Below are 4,615 nucleotides of genomic sequence, written 5' to 3'. Positions count from 1 at the left end.
ACCAATGTTTCATGTTTTATGTAAGACAAGCTCTATCCGCAAATATCAAGGTAGCCTATATCTTTTACTCGTTCATCAGTTAATAAAATACCGCCTGAACTGAAGAAGTGAAGGTTTGTGGTAGGCTATAGCCTACATTCATGTTTGCTTTCTCTTCCACCTCAGGCGGTTGAGCTCGCGTGCGTGGCTGGAGCAACGGGCGACCGTTTCAAACGTGACTACGCCGTCTCAGGAAACGGAGGAGTAGGCAAGAGCTCAGAGGAAGGGAGGGAATGAGGGAAGGAGGGAGAAAGGCAGCGAAAGAGTGGGAGAGGGAGGTGGTGTATTAGCTATCCGAAGGGAGGAGTCACGCGAAGGAGAGAGCAGCTGGAGTTCCAGACTTTAGCTCCTCGGCTCGAGAAAAGTACACTTAACGCCGCTACGATAGTCTTTGTCGAGGCAAACACTTTAGGCGTTCTTATTTTTCCACAATTAGGCTACATCCCGAAGCCAGCAGGTATGTAGATATAGCAAAGATGTTACTTTAAACTTAGTTGCGTCCAGCCAAGTGTAAAGAAAACGGAGGAAGGGCGCAGAAGGCAAAACTCTGGCACGGCGACTCTGGAGTTTCAACTCAAGGCACAACTTCTGAGCGCCAGACGCACATCTGCAACAAGCGAGAAAATACTTCACTTTCGAGTAGAAGAGGAAAGAAAAACTTCACAACTGGAGGGAAAGACACCTTCGCACACGTAAGTACAATAACACGACGAAATCAGAGAGGATGCAATCATTTGGTCCCGTTTGCTTTATGCTCACTGAAACGTTTGAAAAACGAAGAGAGAAGGGAGAGCGAAAAAACTTTGGAACTGTCAGGGGTATCACGTTTCAATTAAACTAAAACCTAACAAAAAAAATAAAACGAGCAAGTTCATACAAAGTTATCTAAGTAGCCTACTCGCAGAATAGAAAAGAGAATCTGTACACATAATAACGCTAATAAATAACGTGTTTTCTGAGTGTGTAGGCCTCAGCATATCTCTGCAGGGTCTACTTTGTTAGTTTACGGGAGTTGATAGAGCATCCCTAATTCGCCTCAGCATGGAAAAGCAACTCTGGTACAACAGAGGCGCAATGCATAAGGGAAGTGTGCTCATTTACTCACTTAAAAGTACACACATGTCCTTAGTTGTCTTTAGTAAAACCCAAAGTGCCCCAAAAGCATTCGTTTGTTGAGGACATGTTGTCTCAGATTTCGCTGTGAAGTCATAGTATAAGCAAAAAGGGAGAAAAAGTTTGGTGGACTTTCCCCCGAAGAAATGAACAGCGACAAGATTATTTACGCGGCATCGTATTTCAGCGCGATGTAGGTCGTGTTTGTCTGTCATTGATTACGCATTGATTGGCTGATGTCATGCAGACAGTGAAATACTGAACAGGCAAATTATCAGTTAATTTATCCTCCATTGTGTAATAAATGATTAGTTAGGATAAAACAACTATAGATTAACTCCACTTAGCCACCACTGGCAACATAGGCTACATATGGGTGTAAAGCAGGCCCAACGGGTGGTGATCTGTTCAATATAATTACAACCTTGTCATTAAAGGACATATAATTTACTTAATGTTCACTAAGATTTAAGGAGGTCGTTTGAAACATGTTGCAGGCTTGGGACTTACTGTAGGCTTACCCCTTGCACAGACGACCCGAAAACAGTGATCAATCATCTTTGCCTGTGTTATACATATAAAAACGCGCACTGACAGTAACGGAGTCTATCTTTATCTGGCGTTTTGCATGAGAGTCGGATCCCTCAGTAATGTCACACGGCAGCCCGCCACCACATGTGTGTGGATATTTGTTTTAAACTTTCCCCTCTGCCCATCGCCAGCTGTTCCACATTTGATCTGCTCGTCGGGTTCGCTGAGTTAGACTTGACTGGCCGGGTCTCGTCTTTCACTCTGCTATGGCAAAAAAATGGAGAGAGAGGGAGAGCGACACGGGTTCGAAACGTCCGTGGCGTGACTACATGGCGCAGTCATGCTTTGGCAGTTGGCACGTAGACTAAATAACAGTCATTAGCCTACAACTGTTTTCATCTTTGAGAATTGGAGCAAGATTTCGAGAAACTTAAACCATAATAGTTTTATTTTCGTTTATTTGTTTGGTGAAGTCCCGCAGCAGTCGTTGTTGTTTTTGTAGACAATACAATTAAAGTAGGCAAATTAAATGTAGGTTTATTTTAAATAATTGTAAATATATGTTTATGTAAACATTTTTATTAAGAAATTGTTGAACATATTTTGGCACTTGTCCAGGTTGGCATTTATGATGATATTTAGATAATACCGATCAGTGGAAACGCATGCTTTTAAGCTGAATAACAACATTTTAGCAATATTGCTGAATAATTAGATTTACGTGAAGTAGCAATCATGCCATTTCAGGTCAGTGTTAATTGCAAAATTATAGCACAAAGTAGGTTAAACCCTTGAGGAGGCGAGGTGTCCTGAAATTATTAATTTATTCCGGGGAAAAAATGGCTTGTTTGTTTTAATGGTTAAAGGCGCCGGTAGTTGCTAAAACAGTAGCTAAAATGGTTTGGTTGTATTACCGAAAAATTGTAGATAATCTCCAGATTTTACACAATGAATAATATCTAATTTTGGTAGCTGTTGAGATCTTTATGCAGTCTTTGATTTAACTGACCATTTTTGTTCATCCTACAAAATATGAGCTGCCATTTTTCTGCCCATTTATTGGGCCAAAATTGTTTCAGTGAAACATAATAATCATTTTCTTATTTGGTGAGTTTAAGATTTTCAAGATAGCCCTAGTCGTGGTTCCCAGGCATCAACCTTCATCAATTACATTTCTGTAGCAATAGAGGATATATTGTTTGTTAATTATCAGTTGTCAGAGGTCAGGAAGATGATTAGTATGAAAATATGCATTTAATGCATCAAATACATTTAACATAATTCAAATATTAATGCATATTTGTTTCTACTTGAATAAAAACCAGAGCCATTTTTTATTATTATCAAGCAAGTGTAAATGAAGCAATAACAAAATCTTTATTTTCAATCATTAAAATGTACTTTTTAAAAACATCTAGATGGTTATCAAGGGGTAAATTGAAATGCCAAGTCCACACAATCCTTGTTGTATGGATGATGCAGTAGCCCTGTGCTCCTTCCTTGCGAATGGGTGATGCGTGTGCTGGCTGTGTCTTGTCAGAGTTGTGCGCTCGGCTGATACCAGCCACTGGAGGACTCTATCAGCTCCCCACTGCACTGCACCCTTCTAATATGCATCTCCGTGTGAAGAGGTGAAGGGGTCACCCCTATTTCCAAACCGACCCCCCCCCCCCCCCCCGCGCTTCGCCTCCACCGCCATTCCACCTCCCTCCGCCCCTTTCCTGACAAAATAGGCCCTGTCACTGACTCATATTAATGGTGTAAGATGACACACGATTATCCTCAAAGTCAAGGCTCTCCCGTCACCTCACCTCCCCACCAATCTCCACTGCTCCACCTCCCCAGCCTGCCGCGTCTCCACAGGTCAAAAGGGATGCTTTCTCTGTGGCCTACCTGCCATTAGTTATGGGTTTTTGTGTTTGTGTGCATATGCAAAATCATGTCAGTATGCGTTTGAGAGTGCTTTAAAGATGGTGTATATGTACTGTAGGTGTATTCATGTGTCTGAAAGTTTTAATTCCTGTTTGTGTCTATTTAGTAAATCCGCCCTTAGCTCTCACACATACACATACACTCTCTCTATATCTCCTGTGTGTGTGTGTGTGTGTGTGTGTGTGTGTGTGTGCATGCGCGTGCGCAAAAGGGCCTAATTAGGGCATTGTAATGCTAATGTCAGTGTGAAAAGACCCACTCAGGTTCACCAAGTGAGTCAGCAATGAAGGACAAATGTGCTGGAAGTTTTTGTTTCTGTGGGCTCAGGCGAGGACGGGGCAGCCCGAGGAAATGCTTCAGGGGCTGACTGCGCCTCTGATGCCACGGCTGTGGTGATGAAATGTGAAATTTTTAGCTCAAGCTTTTGGAAAAGGTTTTTTTGTGCTCTTGCTCGGACTTGCTGATTGTTTTTGCAGTCAGGCATGGAGGAGGTGTGTGTGTGTAATGGATGTAAAGACATGAGGGTTGTGAACATACAAGTTTTGGGCAATGTTGTCCCCCCCTCCCTCCCCTCAATCTTTGTGTGTGTGTATATATATATATATATATATATATATATATATATATATATATATATATATATATATATATATATATATATATATATACATACACACACACACACACACACACACACACACACACACACACATAAACAGTTTAAACATATATTTCTGTTCTCTATGAATAGAGAAGTAATGTAAAATAGTTAGAGGGAGTGATTTATTTATTTTGCCAAAGATAATTTGAGTAATTTTCTTGACTAGTTCATGAACTTGCAAACCAAAACAGTCACCACCACAGGCCCTCTGTATACATTTGTACACCCCACACTCTAATTTACACAAATTGTTTGAAATTTCTGCTGTGATTTGATGCGGTGGTTTTGCCCCCCTGCTCTTAAAAAAACACAGCTGTTGCGAAACGCCGGTTTACATTT

At 41.2% G+C, this 4,615-nt stretch overlaps 1 protein-coding gene across 2 annotated transcripts in view; it reads left to right on the top strand.

Moving 5' to 3' along the window:
- The first annotated feature begins 291 nt into the window (after positions 1–291).
- gli3 (GLI family zinc finger 3) overlaps positions 292–4,615 on the top strand; it is a 119,120-nt gene continuing 114,796 nt past the window's right edge. For both annotated transcript variants that reach the window (XM_042068517.1, XM_042068516.1), the window contains exon 1: positions 292–731. The gene's annotated coding sequence lies outside the window, so the exon portion shown is untranslated. The remainder of the gene's footprint in view (positions 732–4,615) is intronic.

Source organism: Alosa sapidissima, chromosome 17 (assembly GCF_018492685.1).
Source record: "Alosa sapidissima isolate fAloSap1 chromosome 17, fAloSap1.pri, whole genome shotgun sequence".
NCBI classification, from domain to species: domain Eukaryota; kingdom Metazoa; phylum Chordata; class Actinopteri; order Clupeiformes; family Clupeidae; genus Alosa; species Alosa sapidissima.
Note: the sequence above shows the minus strand (reverse complement) of the source record. Positions and strands in the feature narration are given on the sequence as shown.